At 43.5% G+C, this 18,460-nt stretch overlaps 1 long non-coding RNA gene across 3 annotated transcripts in view; it reads right to left on the reverse strand.

Annotated features, from left to right (window-relative positions):
* The window catches only part of LOC106014454 (uncharacterized), a 50,717-nt gene extending 32,326 nt beyond the window's left edge, over positions 1–18,391 (reverse strand). Inside the window, exons 1-5 of one of the 3 annotated variants that reach the window (XR_011803374.1) lie at positions 17,004–18,391; positions 15,538–16,888; positions 12,879–13,794; positions 11,143–11,210; positions 10,449–10,625 (exon numbers count right to left, since the gene is read on the reverse strand). This is a non-coding gene — a long non-coding RNA (uncharacterized lncRNA). Of the gene's footprint in view, positions 1–10,448; positions 10,626–11,142; positions 11,211–12,878; positions 16,889–17,003 lie in introns of all 3 variants that reach the window. The other 2 variants (XR_005269428.2, XR_005269427.2) reach the window with 2 other exon arrangements.
* Between the last annotated feature and the right edge of the window lie 69 nt (positions 18,392–18,460).

Raw genomic sequence — 18,460 nt, forward strand, 5'->3', positions numbered from 1 at the left:
AGAGTCTTACAGAATCGTTGGTTTATTAACACGTGGAAATAAATCATTTAAAGCTAACAGCACAACATCTGCGCTACTATATCAGGGAAATACGAGCTCTAGTGAAAATCAGTACTTGAATTATTCAAGTATCTAAAATGCATCTCGTGGATTTGATATATGCCGCACAAAATACAGTTGATTTTTATCTGAAGATAAGATTTAGAGATGGAAACAACTTGCTGGTAGATTCTGTCAGCAAAGATCCTAGATAAAAATGTCGGATGAGATTCTCCTGTTTAACCTTGCCATCTCCTCCCCAGGAGAGAAAATTACTCAGTAACAGAGGAAATCTCTGAGGTCTGTTTTGCTTTCTGTTTTTTGTAATTGGACATCAATACATGATGCAAACTATAAAAAGTAGATTTGAAAATTAAAATTAAGCATTCCTGAAATTATTCAGACCTCTGACCTTTGGGAAGTACCAACACAGAGCCTGTGACCCAGCTAGAAACCTTTCAACCTCACTTTGCCTACTGAGTCTCACCACTGCAATGAGGAAAAAGGAAAGAAAAGGCTGTGCTTTTTTTTCCAGCCCTAAATCCTCATCAATTTGTTTCCTTTAATTACTTTCTCATAGCACTCCACTGGGTCAAGGACACCGGCACACTGCAGCATCTGGGATTCACGCTGAGTTTTCTGAAGAGAAAGAGTAAATGGAAGTAGGTGTTGACATTGCATAAGAAACATGGCATTTCTCAGCAAACCTAATGGGTTATTACACGGGAACAAATGAAAGGTAAACTTTGTTGTGTGAGAGCCTCCTGCCAGAAATAGGTACGGACAACGGAAATGGTTTCATTTAAAAAAAAAAAAACTGTCTTGATACAAATTATAAAATCAAATAATGGACAAAATTGACCAAGGATGTAACCTGATATAATTTCAGCAGAGGTGAATTTTGTCAAACATATTTTCTGTTAATGAAAACCCGTCCCTTGAACTCTCCCATGAGCTGGCGAGAGCACTCCTAAATGCAGTGGCCCACCAGGAGGAGTTCAGCTTTCAGCATCATGAGCTCTAAAAGCCATCAGTCATCAAGAGATGATGGGGATGTAATTAATCCAGCCCTGGGTGACGGTGGCATTCTCTAGCCAGTGCAGAGGGGAGGTTCCACTGGTAGCAGTATGTTGGCAAACTCCAACTTTTCAGCCTTTGGAAACTGTTTTGTATGAGGATATTGCCATCTTTTAGCAGTTAAAACCACAAAGTGGTGTGCACTGATACTACCTGTTATTAGGACTGGTTTTGAAGGGGGGGAGGTTGATTGGAGTGCTAAGGACCTACATAGGGCCTTGGTGAAACCACACATCCATCCCATCCACGGGTTTGGAGTTTTACAATTTATTGCACACAGAAATAAGACTATTAGATGACCTGATGAAAAACCTATTAAAACAAAAAAGACGATTGCACTTTTCACACTTCCCCTTCTTCACCTCCCAGTCCCCGTTTTATTTTTTAGGTGAGGTTCCCTTTATTGTCTTCCCAAAGGACCTTTCCTTTACTGAAAGCCGTAGAGCAACACAGTGAAGAAAAACTGTCCTTGTCATTGTCACCTGCCCATGGTGTGTCTTTAATACAGCTCAGAGGACTTTCTGTCATTGACATATAGGAATTCATTTCACTCTCTGCTCTAGAAAAATGCTAGCAGGGCCACAGCCAGGGGGGGATTTGTTTGCTGCTTTCTGTGCAGCTGCCTTTGAGGAAAAGGGGCTTTGCCACCCCCCCACTGCAAAGCAGGCACAGAGTAAAGTGAACACCTGGGTAAGGGAATAGAAGAAATGCCACTAGCTCCAGCTCACAATTATTTCAATACCCAAGCAGGTTTATGTCTATTTTCTGGGATGCTCAAATTGTTCTTCCCCTATTCCTTCCTCCTTCCATGTGGAACAGAGAGGAAATGTTAAAAATGCCCAGTGAAACATTTTTCTTGTGCCTGTTCACGTCTGGAAGCACCTATAACCCCAGGGGCGTGCTTGACCTTGGCACATCTGCAGCCCAGTCACCTGGGACACCAGCCTGGGGTGAGCACGAGAGATTTCGGGTGATGTCCCAGCCCTCGCCTGAGCCTGGTCCCCAGATGGGGCCCCTTCCCCTTCCATTCAGAAGGTAACCCCGACCTTTCCTTTGTGTCCAGGCCACACCTACAGTCATTAGCAAACTTAGCAAAGTAGCACTGATTTTGCAGTTGCAAGCACACTGAACATTTTATCTCAGCCCTTTTTTATCCTGTCCCTTCCAATAGTCATTAAATTTATTAAGTGGCTTCTACAAGTGACTCCTCTCACTTCTAAAAACGACCAGATCATCAGCACAGGACATATATCTAGGTTCAGTCCCTCTTTTCTTATCTTTTCTGACAAACCACTCTCCTTCACAGTTTTATCTATATAATTGATGAAGCACACATGACATAATTTACGGCCCTGTCTAGCAACCTTCTCCACCGCACACCAGCCACTCCAGGATTGTTCTCTCTCAGCTCTGCAGTTCCAGCTCGCTCCTACAAACTATTTATTTTCTTTTACAAACTATTTATTTTCTCTCTGGCTATATGAAATTACAGTGGAATAATCAAGAATGGAGGTTTAACGAAGATTTCAAACTGAAGAGGAACATGACAAATGGTTAAAAAAGATAAATTAATTAATTATTAATAATAATAATAATAAAAAGCTCCTGTTACCAGAAATATCTGCATGCACTGTTTGTGCACACAAAGGACAGGTCAGCCCTTTGCATTCACGTAGGCGAAGGGAACTCAGGACTAGTAGAAACGCTAACAGGGCATGGAGGAAAAGGATGCTGTGTCTGTGCTCTCCTCCTTTTCTCTTACTGCAGGGAAGATCTTGCATCTCTCGCTCTGTTATTCAGAAAGCAGGAGCCGTGTCTCAGAAAGGAAGCCCTTCCTTCACATGCCCTAATAGCGGCGTGCGACAGCCAAATGAACAATATCAATTCTTCCACAAAGGGTAGAATACAACAGCAGATAGAAAGTAGCTCCTGCATAACAGAAGGCATCATTATGGGGACAGCAAGCATGAAAGAGGGCCTTTATGTGGGCCGAGATAGATTACAAGACATCTACGAGCTGAGGGAAAATAGTGAGAGAGAAAGCCGGTCCCAACAATTACAAGAAAAATACAAGGGCACGCAGACATGCAGAGAGAGGAAAAAACAGAGTGTCCTGCACGATGAAAAGGCTGGAGCCGGCCCCTAATTCAGGTTGCTTTATGAAACCATTTTAATGCAGAGCTTCAACCCAAGCGTCTGATGTTCAGGCCAGCGAAGCTCACTTTCACCCAGAAAAACGGCAGCGCCTGCCTCTGAGGAGCACCGCAGAGCGCATAAAGCTTTCCCTCTCCTTCCCATCTCGTTTAGATCATTTCAGCGGGAATGTTTTTCTGCCAGGGTAGGCAGGATCCTGGGAAGGGGAGATAAATCCTTTTAATTACCGCGCGCCCCGCAGCACCGCAGCCCGCAGGCTCCAAGGCTTCTGCCCAGCGCTGCCGGGGGGCGGCGGAGGAGCCCCCTGCCAATTCCTGCAGCTCCCAGACACAAAAGCTCGGCGAAGAAAGCCTCGTCTCGTAGGGGAGGCCACCACTTTGCTCCTGAAAAACGGGAAAGCAGGTCCCTTTATCTTTATTTCCCAAGGCTCTGCTGTGTCCTTCAAGCTGATTTTATAGGACTTGCAACACCCGTCGTTCCTTTCAGGCTACCCCCAACACCCTAACACATCGCTGCAGGAATGCAACAAGCTGACAATCAGTTTTTCCTTTTTCTTTCTTTCTCCTTTTTTTTTAATTTTTTTTTCAGCAGGTATTGCTTAGGAAAATTAGCCTGCAGTCAAAGGAGCATGACAGCTCAAAATAGCAGTCATCTGATTTATTTCTGACTTAGGCTGGAAAACGCATTGTTCTTAGATAAAACAGCCCTTTTATTTTTAGAGCTGATGTATCAAATATGCATGGATGAGCACATGCCTTTTCCATTGAGCGATTCCAAGCCCAGGCTTTGCCTCAGACACCACCACCCTCCTCATTAGACCTTGAGACAAGCTTGAAATGAGGGGAGATGCTCCACGTAAGGCGCTGGGGAAAGCTCAGGAGGAAAAGCAGCAGTTGGTGGGAGGGTGTCGTGCACTAGAAGTGGTTGGGAGGGGCAACAACTGGAGTGACAAATTAATTGCCATGAACCTCCTGCTCCCCCTGCATAAGAGTCCTATCTGGGGGACGTTTTCCCTGACCACACCATGAGGCCTCTGGCAAACGAGCTCATTATCCGAGTGCCACACTGGGACGTATTACTTTTTAATAGGCAAGTGCTGACTATTTGCAAATACATAGCTGGAAGAATAAAGCTGGCTAGCCACAGTTATTTATTTGGTTGTTTGTTGACTTCTAACTGAGAAGGATGAACTCGTGTTCCTTGCTTCTCTGCAGCAGCCAGGTTCCCAAACTCCATGCCTCCTCCCCACTCACCCTTTTCTGTAGGCGTCATTTCATCGTGTGCCTGCCTGGTGCTCCCCACCACCTGCACTTCACCCCCACACATCACTGCCTTCAAGCAGGGAGACACAGAGGGCAACAGGCCTGACTTCTGCTCAAGCCTCGTGCAGTCACCTACCCACACTACTCCACTGCGTCTGGCCAAGCATAGCATTTCCTTTGAAGCCAAAGGAAAACGTCTTTTGGTTGTCTCAGGGTATAAGCTGGGCATTTTAGGAGACAGGAATCTTTTAGTGTTCAATTTGATGACATACTTGGAGAAAATGCCTAAGCAGCTGCCTGATGGTTTGAAAGCAGGGACTTGGTTGCCTCGACATTTCTTAATCTATCTGCTTAACTAGTTTATCATCTGAATTCTGGATTGCCCTTTCGAGCCCTGCAGCAAAATGTGCATAATTGTGATGGATTTTTTTCCTTTCCCTTCCCTTTGTCAACAAATGCATAATCAAGTGTAGCGAACTAAAAACAAACAAACAACAACAAAACCAAACACACCAGAAATAAGCTAACAACTTCTTCCAGCTATTTATCTAATTTGTATTGACAAGAAAACTCATGAATTCAATTTAAAAAGAATAAGTAAGAGTCAGGAGCAAGGCATTTACATTTATGTGTCTTTCTTGTTGAACATCAAAACAAGACCCCTGCAGTGCTGGTCACATGAAAAAGCCATTAAAGGATTTGGAACTGAAGTGGCAAATTTCAACTCAGTCATGATAAATGCGTTCAAGTTCCTTTGAACAAGATGAAGCAGAAGAGACCAGACTGATACGATAAGAGTGGTTTTCCTGATGTTTAAATGTTTACGGCACTGCATGCTTGGGACGCTGATATTTATCTAAGGAGATTAAATATTATCCTGCACTCCTTAGCTCATCTTTGAAGTACTCAGATTAATAGTATGCTAACTTCAGCTACGCATTTTGTAAATGCACAGGCCAGCAGAGATGCTTCTTTCACATCAACACATAGGAAATGGATGAGTGCATGGATATTAAATCTACTGCGGTTTGATTTCTGCCACTTAGAACTACAAATGAAGTCTGCAGACACTGTCAATGCTTGGCAGCACCGAAGATCATGGCACTTTTTAAACTGTGCTCCTTCTGTCTGTGATGCTGAGCAAACTGGCTGACTTCTCCATGCCCTGGTTTACCCATGTGTAAAATCTGCATGATAAAACAGAGGTGTTTGGAAATTAATTGATGCCGATAAAGCCCTGAGTATCTTGAGTGAAAAGGGCTTCAAGAATGCGTAATAGGATCATTAAGCAAAATGCCAGCAGAGACATTAAAAGCAGGGTCAAGTTTTTTGGGCTATGAGGAAAAGAAAGGAGGCAGAGCAGAGAGACAGAGACCCCAGACGAGGATGGAAGCGGAGGAGAGGCCCTCAAGTGATCTGTCAGACAGCAGGAACAGAGACGGAACAAAGGTCTGCATGATTAAAGCTAATTAACAACTTAATAAAGAGACAAGTCTTTAAAAATGAAAGGATTATACTATATTGGGAATGAATTGGACTGACACTGGTCATCTAAGCAGAAAACAAACTGTAGGAGAGCTGCTGCACAGCAGCTTGCCACGGAGCCGGCGCTGGGGCTGGAGCGGGAAGGGGTGGCTGTGGAGCAGAGCCAGTGACCCCCAGGCCAGCAGTGTTCCTGGTCCGTTTGCTTGCTCTTGAGACCTTTTGCAAACCAAGATCATGCTCAAAAATTTCCATTGGTTTTACTCATATATATGCCAGCAGCCTGGAAACCACGAGATCAAGATCCTTTCAACCTCCACTGCTCTGGAAGAATGCAAAATGAGAGGAGTGGGAAGGAAACGCTTCTGTGTACACTTACTGTCACCATCCTATTAGGTTCTGTAATCTCTGGGAACAGATCTAGAGAGTTTTCTGCAGGACTGTGCTTAGAGCTGCCTCAGGAGCTTTCTTTGCGTATTTTGGTGAATTGTGACATGAGAGAGATTGTTTCGATTCCATCCATTTGCTCAAAAAAAAGAAAAAAAAAAAGAAAAAAATAAAGAGAAACAAGAAGTCATATTAAATCTTTATCATGCCTATTCCAGCATTAAAAAGACAAAACTAGTGGTATAGAAGATCACCAGCTGCTTCAAAATGACAGGAAGAAAGCGAGCACACAAAGCACACTGCGAAGATCCTAAACTGAGCTTCAGTGTTAAACCATGAGAGAAAAGAGGAAAACGAGAACAGACTCCACTGTGGCAATATCAGATGAAAAGCAGAAAACAAAGATGATGCCTTGTCCTACCCTGCAGGATGTATCTTGAAAGTCTTGTTCTTTCCTTTCTTATGCAGTGGGGGTCCAGACACGCACACACACAGGGAAATGAGGACACAGGTTGCACGCCGAGCAGCAGGGGCTCTCATGGCCACAGTGCCTGAATCAGGCACTTGGACATCAAAGAGAGACGATGGAGCCCCTCACCTCCCTCCCTCTCCTTCCACAAATCTCCATAAGATTTTCCTGGCCATGTAATTCCACTGGTTTGATAATTGCCCTCACAAGAGATAACACTGCAAAACTGCAATTGCTAAATAGGATAAATAGAATATCCGTAAAGAAAGAAATCAATAGATCTTTGCTTTCCTTCAGTAACTTCCTTGATGCTTAGTAATTTTTAATGGACTTTTTGTCAATATCCGTACCGAGAGAACATATTACCCAAAATAACATTAAAGGCACTTGTCACTACGTTTTCTCCAGCGGGGGCTTGACAGTCCTTACCCAGTTCCCTGAAAAGCCCCACAGATGGGAAGCATTCACTGCTGGTAGTACTGCCTCCTACAGCACCATGGGCAAAACCACTGCGAAATACTGTGCTCAGTCACTGGATCCACATTTCAGGATGACTGTGGAAATATTGGGAAGAAATTGCAAGGATGCAGTGACTGACAAATAAAACCCACCTGATTGATGTGCAGGGTTCGCTGCGATGAGCTCACCGAGTTGGCCTAGGGACAAACACACATTAATAGCAAGCACACTCGCAGCTGGGGATGTCTGATATTAGGGAAAATGTGACATTAAGGAAAAGGTATAATGACAATTAGTGGGTGGGAGCTGGACAAACTCAGCTTCAAAAGAAGCACAGCTTCCTGGCACTAACCAGCCTGCCCGAGGAGGGAGTGCTGCAGCTGGCTGCTGGTATTTCACAACGATCCTGACAGCAGAGAGAATATATGTGGGTACTTGGCTTTCTGTCCTTGGGAAGCTGGGGAGCGTTGAAGTTACTTGTTCAGTTTTTTGAGAACTAAGATAATTGGGTCACTGAAGTATTGAAACAGGTTATTCATGGAAATGCACCAAGGCTGCACGGGCTTAGGTTTCAAGTAGATGATCTAATGGCTCCCCCAGAAAACAATTAGAAGTAATTTCTCTCTCAGTTCTATGCAGAAATTGATCTGTTCCCATGCAGCAGCCAACCACGCCAAGCTTGACTGGCAGGTAAGTAGAAAATGATTTACGATGGGAAAACATGACACTAATTCTAAGCAAAACCTTGTCTATCATGATTCAAAGTTCTTGCAGCTACATCTGAGCACGGCACTGATCGCTTTCTCGAGGAGCTCAACTACCCATGCTCGTGCCACTGCTGACTTGGTATCGATGCTGTGTTCAGATGTTGACATCAATATATTTCTGGTAAGAGTACAAATCTCTCCTGGCTGTGAATACCAGAGAGCCCTGTGGTCAGGTGGCTGTGTCCAGGGCTTGTCCAGCATTTAGTGCTTGTCCACTGGTTTTAGAACTTACAACTCAGAAATATGTCTTTAAAATTCCTGCTTGCCTTCAAATTCAAGGTGTTAACTTTCAGACAGAAAATGACATGTCTGAGTTTATAGCTTTTCTTGAAAAAAAAAAAATCTTGAAAATCTTGAAATCCTATGGGAGCAGGGGCTTTCACAGACTGAAAAAAGAAAGTTTACGACAAGTTTGAATAAGGAGAAAGAACCCCGTGAAGCAGGAAGTTTATGTTCTTACAGATGTACAAGAATATAAATAATTTATTTAAAAAATTAGATGTTGTGTATTACTTGGCTTACAGATGCCTTTGTTTGGGACTCATGACTTCTATTAGTATTAATTACTTTTGCTGGGAACTTTAAATGTATAGCGGCCTTAAAGCAAGGGCAATACCTATTAAGTTTAATTACTTTCTCCTTCAGCCTAAGCAATAAAGAAGCATGGCAGAGATCTGGTTATTAACTGAGCGTGGCATCCAAATGAAGACACAGTGCACAGTAATTGTATTTGTTGGGCCACAAGCTGGTGTTTCTCATTGGTCTCTCCTATTCCCGAAATGAGACAGGATGTAGGCAGACAATAAAGATTTTCTTCCCTTGACCTACTTTGGACAAAATCGCATCCTCAGTCACATTTAAGGCCTCATCGCTTTCAGCAGAAAGCCCTTGCAAAGACAAACAAACAAACAACTTCCCTCCCTGCTTGCAGATTGACCATCACAAGCCAAGACTTAAATATTCCAAGGACTTTTCTTCTGTTTTTTTGGCTGGTAAGTGGATTTTCAACAAAAGAGGTATCTGCCTAGATACCAGCATGTTTCATATTTTTCAGCAGAATAATGATGTTTTCACTTGCTTTAACAATTTCTACCAGCATTTTTATAAAGCTACTGAAACTCACTCTGAGGATGTGCTTTAGCAGAGAAAAAACTGATGTTTATGTGTTTTTGTTTCTGTGTGTATTTATAGCTTTGAAACTTGTTCAAGTTTCTCATAAACTTCGGAATTCTCTGCAGCTAAGTCATCTCACTAATGCAAAATCAAAATATGAGAAGAAGAAGAAAAAAAAGCTTGCTTTAAAGAACAAAATACTGAATGACAGGGGCAAAAGATGGTCCAAAAGCACAATGACTTCCACAGCACCAGAATATCCTGCACAGTCCCCCTTCCGTTTTTATTTTAAACTTTTCTGCACATATTTCTATGTCATTCCAGTCATTATGATTTCCAAAGTGGCACTCTCAGCCATAACAAGCAGTTATCAGATGCATTTCTCCATTTCTCACTTCTCATTCCAGAAAAAAAAAAAAATAATACATTCTGTGGATCTTTTAGGAGAGGATCCCATAGAGTTTCCCATTCAAATCAGCCCGTATTTCTGCCTAAGAGTGATCCTAGGTCATCTCTGAGCTATTTTCTGAGTGATGTACCAAAATTTTACTTCCTGAAATTATTAAAAATGGATGAAAGGGGGTTAAAGTTACACAGATCTCTCACTAGGAACGTTCTCTATTTTTAAAAAAAATAATAATAATCAGGCACGTACCCCAGCACATAAAAATGCATCTACTACTATTTTAGTAGCACTTTAGACACTAAGATTAGTGTCTAATCTTCCCACATGGGTTTAAGAATTTGCATGAAATTAGTAGACCAGTGCGTGTTAATAAGCATCAAAATGTCTGACTACCCATTTGCATTCACAGACAGCCAGAACAATCAAGGAACTATAAGCTTAAAATAGGAAGGAAATTCCAATTTGTTTTTTTCTTAGTGGTTTTTGAACATTTGAAGTATCTGTCAGGTGCTGAGTTCACGAAATGAGATAAGGTGCTGGACTCCATTTTATAGTCAGTGAATAGACAAATGTGGGTACTACTTACAAGCGTTCATTTACATCAATAAAAAATCACTCACAAAAGGAGTCTATACCACTGACCCTGGAAGAAAAGACTATAACAACCTGCCTAAATCTCAAGTTAATGGGAAAAGAAACAGCGCTGCAGCATAGCCACCCAGAGGACAGAGTCCACAACTGCCTCCTGCTGCGCTGGAGCAGAGGGACGAGAAACCAAAGTGCTGAGCAGTGTCCTGGCACCATGGACATGACATGGGATGGAAAAAACTTACCCACACAACAGCAGTAACTCATCCCCACTTAGATCCCAGGGCTGAAGCAAATGTTAGTGAATTGCAGCACATTAAAATCGTTTTTGTCTGTGGAGATGTTGTAGCGGTGGGCGTCCTGTTGTGTCCTGCCTCCCCTGCACTGGGCTGTGCAGAACCTGCTGCCTCTCCTCTGTAGTCCTGGAGAAGATCAGACACATCCTGTGAGCTACAAGTACAGAGGTAATGAAAACTGAGTGAACACAAGAAAAAAGAACGTGAATAGGCAGAAGGTGAGATCCAGAAAATGAAACCAAAGCTCTGTTATGAATAGGGGGAAAGCTACCCATGGCGTATATCAACACTGTGGATAAAGAATGAGCCAAGTATTATTTTCAGGAGAGTCTTCAAAGACCAAAACCTAGGACAACATGTGCAGACGAGCATGGACACATCCCACCCCCACCTTGCTATCAGCACCGCTGGCCCTGGAGGAAGCTGCTCCAGAAAGGCGCAGGGTGGAGAGGAAATCATTTGGAGCTGCCAAAATAGTGCTTAAAAGTAGGCTGCAAGAAAACAACTGCGTGGCTGTTAAACAAGTAAAAGTGAACCCGGAGAGGCAGGAAAGAAACAAACAACTGCAAAAAGGCTTTAATTGCCAAACTGCCAAATTATGGTGATCTGACAGATTGTAACAACCGCTGCGGCGCTGGCTTACCGTCAGCATCAGGCAGAGCGTGGTAAGAGGATAATTTTATCGCAGAGGAAATCAGAGACACACAGCAGCTAAAGGAAAAACAAGATGGTTTCAGAGAATTGTGCGCCCATCATCATTAACTTTATTGACTTTGAAAAAGTCTCTGATAGTCTTAACAAAAACACTTCCAGAAGATAAAGGCTAAATGTGGATTATCGCAGGAGATAGCGAGATGAGCAAATCCTTACGGAGACCCTGACGGGCGTATGGGACTCACAATAGTGACTGCAGCCAAGCAAAGCTTTTCTGGTGACATTGCATTTGTTCGTTAGAAAATCATTGGAAGAAGAAAACCAATAACCCAGGGTTTTGCAAACAACAAGGCAGTCTCTCTATTTTCTGGGTACAATAGGAAGGCAGACACCAAACATTGATGACACTGGGGAGGGCTGAAGAGAGGTGAAAAAAATTTTCCTGAAGAGTACAGGATGCATATGGCTATAAGAATGAGAAATAAACCCAATTGTTATTCAGAAGTCAATAGAAAAATCTGAAAAGTTTAATTCCTCTTCTGGTCTAGCAGCAGAAGAAATAAAACCAGGAATATCGTGGACAGGCGGAGACATGATCCAGTTGGGTAGAGAGTGGACTACCAGACAACGTGTCATTAACAATCAGCTGTTGGTCCCTTCTTTTTCATAACACGGTCAAAACCCATGGATATTTTTGCAGGGCACAAAAATTAATAACGTTAGAAATCCAGAGGGAAGCACACATCAGAAACATCTGCGACCAAGGTGCATGGTACTTTTTCACTTAAGACAGAAGAATAGCATTGGCTTTAGGCATGAGAGTCACTGAAATAATCACTGGGGGAAGAGATAAAATCATGCTGCAAGATGACACATTACAAAAAGCACAGGTTATCAGAGGAGGGTGAGGACAAGCTTGTACAGGTTATTTTCTGCTCTCCTTCATGTGCCTGTGCTGCCCTCCTCTTCCTTGGAAAAAGCAGATGCCTTTCTACATTTTTTTCCTGGCACATTTGTCATTCACATGCAACGTATAATTTGTTTTTCTTCAGTCTTCCTGATAGCATCATCTTCCCAGGCCTCTTTCCCAGCAGTGAGCAACAATCAGTGTTGATCCCCTCCTGCTATTTGTAAATCTCTACCTGAGAATATCTCAAATTACCATGATAATTTACTATTCTCAATTAAAATTATGGTATATTGAGACTGAGAGAGAAACAAAATGCTGCAGTAGCCCATCAGGGTACCAAAAAACAACCCCAAATGTAGATTTGTGTGTGCAGGTAAATAGCTCATATGTTAACAACAGTTTTCACACTGTTCTAGAGATGTTTGGGGGAGTATTTGCCTAAATGTGACGTTATAAAATATCACATCCTCCTGTAAAGATGACTTGTAAGTTTACATAAAGTGTGTGGCAGAAGTCATTAATATGACATAACAAGTTCTCTGGAAGAAATCAATATTTTTAAAGTACAGTTTTAAAATTATGTACTTCTGAGAAGCGTATCACAGCCCTCTGTTTCCAAGCACAACAAGAGGTTGTAAAACCTCATATTAATTTTCCAGTTCATAGACCTAAAAAGCCTGACGTGAGCTCCTGATCAGGAGAGGTGAGCCTTCCCAGTTTACCTTGGCTCATCATCATCAACGGCATCATTAACTGAAGCAATGCAGGGGCTAATTTATTTATATCAAGCTCCATCCGTCCAACGCATCACTTACAGTGTCCCAGCCTGTTGTCCTCATTTCAGGGGCATGGAGGAAGCGGTTGAGGAGACCTCACCACGGCGCTGTCTGGCGATGATGGACACATGATGGACGTGCAGCGAGGCAGTGATGCTGGGCAGCAGAAACGGGCATGGGCAGCGATGTGAGAGCATCTCACAGGTGGAGATGAGGCACAGCTGTTGGAGAAGGTTGTGCTCACCTGCTGGCTGAGCTGTACCTTTTCAGACTTTGGACTCCTTTTTCATCACCCTTCACTCATATAGACTCCCTTAAATACAAAATATAAACACTCCCTTCCCTTTCTTCCTCACTCTGTCTTACACACATACTAACCGTTAGAAAATATGCTTCATTTTTCCCTCATCCATTCCTTACCTAATGCAAATATTCTGCATCCTTTCATACAAGAAGTGCCAGCAGTGGTCATACTTTTGCAGGGCCATACTGGCTACACCACAAGCTTGGACATCCATCTCTTAGAGGAAAAAAATAATAACGTTTTCCCACTATCTATCCATTTTCTCACTGAAGTGATGAATACGGTGCAAGGACAAGCTCCCATATAAAACCTGAACCCCAAGTGGATTGAATACCAGTGCCAAGCTGAATACCAGCACAAGTATTCAGGTTTGCGAGGAAAATAATAGCAGTGCAGTGCTGTCCACAATGGTTTATGTATCCAAAGCAAACTGGGGAAAAAAAAAACACCCCCTGATCTTTGAAATCTGCACATTGCCTGGACTTGGAGGAATACAGCGTGTGAAACCATGTGAGCGCTACTGGGTGACTATCCCAGCCAAGGATTTTGCCTTGGTCTGTCCGTCCCACACCACACGCCCGATGCTTCCCCAACCAGGTACTGGGCTCTTGTAAAACTCAGACTTTTCTTCTCCTCTTTTTCTTGTAGGTACTGCAAGAGAAATAATCCACAATTATTTTAAGATATTCACTCATCCTTCAGGCATGAAAGTGTTTCAGAAGCAATAGCAGCCTCTGTGTTACTGAATTGCTGCTTGTTGTCTTAAATTAAAGCCATACAACATGATACAATATCCAATTACAATACTTACTCATTTCATTATGATCATGTGTTGCTGGTTTAGCTTTGGAAGAAAAATGTCTTTTTTAATACATTTTTGTGGCTAAGCTTGTAGTTCTAACAAGACATGTGTGTCTCCAAATATTGATTAACAAGTCTACAGCTTTTGGGGTGGTTGTCCCTATGTTTTTATAACACTTTACAATACCGATGGCATGCCCATTTGGGAAAGAGGGAAGCTGCCGGGACATAAAAATAAAATAAAATACAAAATCAAGAACTAAATTACCCCAGCAATGGACTGCTTCAGGATGCAATCGGAGAGCTCTCATATTCTTTTACATCCATGGGGTCTGGATAAGCTAAACCTTCCCCAGGATGATGTTCTGCTGTGGATTTGGGGTTGGTTTTACCACACGGCTGAAGCAGCTCCCGGTCCTTGCTCTCTCCCCCCCTGCCCTGTGGCTTTCTGCTCCCACAGAGATGAGCCTGCAGCAGCTCCCAGGGGACCACAGTTCACGATGTGGCAGATGAAAATTAATGGCTCTCTTCATTACGTGGGTGGGGATGAGGAGGAGGGCTGGGCTGCTTTTCGGTGTGTCAGCGCAATTCACTCCAGCAGCTCGGCGTTTTCAAACCCGATGCTAGGGCAGACCTCTGCAAGCATTTACGTGCCAGATCTGTGCAGACCTCGCACCTCTAAAACAACGACCCTTGAGAATTACAGAGGCTATATCCTAGCAACTCTCATCAGGGCACAGGCTCAAGACCCTGGTTTGCTTTTAAAATCTGAGTCCACAGGTCAGGAATAAAAAGCTGTTACAAGCAGCGACTGCTTGATGAGCATCAAGAGAAGTTTATGGGCTCTGCCCAGCCCCTTGTGGTCATGCCCTGATAGAAGAGGGCTGTCACCGTACCATTAGCAGTATTTAAGACCCAGAGACATCCTTCCACCAAAACCACGGCGCTCCTAGGGCAGAGCTCCGTGCTTCCCAAAGCGTGGCCATCGCTCCTCGGCACCTTGTGAGCCAAGAACGAGACTGACCCTGGAGGTGTGTGGATATTTTCACGTTCATTAAATCATCTTTCTGGGCTCTGCAGCCAAGATGGGCCAAGAGTGGTTGGATCTTCCCACTCACCCAGCTTCTGTCCTCTCCTGGTTCACAACTTGTCAGGCTCTGCAGCAAGCAGGTCACCCGTCCAAAGCCCAGACAGACGCAGAACTGCTTCTGACGCTGGGCATATGATACACTTAGTCTGGCATGTCTGTGACCCATAAATCATCTAATGTTGTTTGAAACAGCAATAAAGACACTTAGCTCTGACAGAGCATATGTGTTTTGGAAAATTTTAAATATCCCAGAAGTATGTGCCTCTCACAAAGAATGAACTTTACCTTACAATTACAGAAGGTCAGTTAAAAGCTGAAGTACCTAAAAGAAATTAGAAAAAATCAAATTCTTATCATCTTCTAGTGAATTATATGGAGTGAATCTTTGTAGTCAACCATTTTTCTTAAATCTAGTGATATTTATTACTCAAAATCTCTGCAAGATTGAAGCAAATGGTTTTCACGTTTCCACTTCCTTAAAACAAAACCGAATAATATTTTACCTTTAGAGCAAGTAACATCCACTTTCAGAAAATCTCCTAAGTTTCTGAGCTGGTTTGACCAATGACAGTGACACACCTGTCTGGCTGTGTCAGCCAGCGTAGTCTTGACATCAATGGAAATCATCAGCACCAGGGAATCTGATGGGTCGCGGAACAAGCCGTGCAGGCAGAAGAAATGTCTTCGGCACAGATGTACTGAGGAAGATGAGCAAAACACAGAGGAGGCCGACTACACCCTGCACAGGCACTGACAGTCCCACAGCAGCAATATCTGAGCCTTCCCGTCATTTACAATGGAGCATTTTAAACCTTCGCATTGCCACAGATGACGGACCATGCAGATTGCCCTCGTGGAGAAATGCCGGGCGTGCTGCTATCCCAAAACCTTGCGGATGGCTCCGAACAGTTGGTCAGGTTTGCTGATGTGTTAAAACTGCCCAATTCTTTACCTGTAGGCATGGAGTGCTGCACAAAAACACAACAGCTACCCACAGCTGTGCCCACTAGTGACCAACAGCCCGCTGCTTGCCTACATAAGGAACGATGTCTCTGAAAACCCCGTAACCACATGCAAAGCGTCTCACAACAACATCCATTAGCCATGTGTTCAACGTGCTCTTCATTAACCCCTCGCCGAGTACTTTTATAGGATCCTTAAGCCTCTCAACTTGTTCTTTTGAAGCTCCAACAGGCTAAGATAAGAAAATCCCTTGGCAACATCTGCTTGCTAGAAATTAGCCCGGCCTGGAGAAAATTCCCAAGCGTTTCTGCTAAAAAATGAAGCTTTTGCAGAAAGCAAACCAAGAATACCTGGGATCACCAGCAGCTGCCTCAAGAGCAAAGCTCATTGTGCTTAAACATCAGTGTCCACTGAGAGTCCTGCAAGCATCGTCCGGGATAAATCAGACCTGTGACAAGAATATTAAGACCAACCACGTATTTAGGGGATCTTGCTGTCTCAAAAGCCCTGGAGAGGCTGAATTCATGTGCAGATAGCCTCACGTATTCATTGCACAGTTTGTGCAGTAGAACTGGGACAAATATTTGCGCCAAATTCCATGTTTCCATGCTAGAGGAGAGATTCAAAGGTAAACATGGGACTTCATTAACAGTACCTGACTCCTCTTGAGTGCGAATGGAGAAGCTAATTGCCTTTCTGCCTCCAAAATATCGACTTGATAATTTTGTTCTGACTGTGTTAAACAGTAATTGCCAGGCAACAAGGACAGGATTTTTAAATAAACACAACTGAAAAATCTCAGATCCCAAGAACTTCCACTGGAACTTCTGCTCCAGAGTATTTTGAGCAGTTCTGCAATCTCACGTCAAAGTATCTGTTACAGACAACAAGCTGGAGGAAAAAAAAATAGAAGGGAAAAAAAAAAAAAAAGGTTAATAGCACAAGCACCATTCATTTTTCTGCCAAACATTTATTAACATTTTGGAGGCTGAGTGGGAGAACTAACCTGAGAAGAACATGTAATGACAGACTTCACACAAATAAGAGTTCAACCAAAATAGGTTTCAGTCACTGCAGAAGGTCATGGTCTTCAGAAAAGGCAGAATGCTTTCCTCTGCAGGGGAAAAAAGCTCTCAAAGATATCACAGGCTGGACAACCGGAGTAATTATTCACCTGGGAAACTTTAGGCTATTATCTCCAATCGTAGCTTCAAGGATTGGATGCTGATAATTCACAGTCATGGAAATGAAATGCTCCAGTACGAGACGTGAGGGAGGGAGATAAATTACAGACTTCCCTGATAATGGAAAAATGAGCGGCATGTTGATCATATACTCTAAAATTACAAACTTGGTCAGCCTCACTGTAATGTAGGACACGTAACACAGCACAGTAAATTACAGTACAGCTAAATTATGCTGTCAGATCCTTAGAGAAGGCAGGAGTGTTAAACTGAACGCTGCCCTTGTGCTCAGAAGAGCTGACTTTTCTCCTGGCACCGGCAACTCTGGCTGAGTTGTTTCTGTGCTTTGCTTTGCCTGTTGGGAAGGCAAAGCAGGCAAAACCAACACAACGCCAGTAACAACTGGGTTCTCTCTTACACTTGTGCATGGCCAAGGTCAGAAGTTTTTGTGATATGTGCTTGTAGAATTCAATGCATACCCCTTAGCACGAAGCCACAAGCCCCAAACAGCTCCTCTCTGCATGCACAAGGCCTGTTTCAGACAGGCAGATGCCAGGAGTAAATGCATGGGATGCAAGTGCCCTCCCAAGCAGCCTTGGCCTTTTCCCTACCATCAGCTGGGACCTGCCACACACCCTCTGGTTCCTCAAAAACCATCAGGGTTTGGTAAAAAGTGCTACGTGTTCATTAAAGATGCTCACATGAAGAACGTGCTCTGTGAACAGTGCTGTCTAAGCAAGGATTTACACGAGTGCTCTGTGCACATCTGTCTCATCAATAATAAATGTGGAGAACACGTACTGCCACGTGGGCTCGGAGCCCTCCCTGATGCAGTTCTGTCAGCAGCAATGGTCACAGCAGATCTCAGATCTTTTTAATTGTGTCCTGCTTCATCTGAAACATCCCCTTTGCATTTTGCAGAACTCCTCACGACCTGAGCTCTGAAGCAACGGCCAGAGAGCAGGGAAACTGCAAACATGGTGCGGGACAGGAGGAGATGGGCAGTGCTGGCAGCTGCACGTGGGCAGAGCAGACAGCAACCAGCAGCAAGGAGCCTGGCAGCAATCAGAGACTGCATGCAGCAGGGTTCAACCAGCCCATAAACGATGGAAACAGAAACTGAGTTAAAATGAAATGATCTTGGAAAGTGCAGAATACTGTACAGTGGTCTGAGAGATGCAGCTGAAAAGCAGAGCAAAGCTCAGGAAGGAAATCTAAATAAAGGGTGTTAGACCGTTCTCTGACTGCAAGTGATGAGCAGGCTCTGAAGTCTGCAGAG

The sequence above is a fragment of the Anas platyrhynchos genome, chromosome 14 (assembly GCF_047663525.1).
Source record: "Anas platyrhynchos isolate ZD024472 breed Pekin duck chromosome 14, IASCAAS_PekinDuck_T2T, whole genome shotgun sequence".
NCBI lineage: Eukaryota > Metazoa > Chordata > Aves > Anseriformes > Anatidae > Anas > Anas platyrhynchos.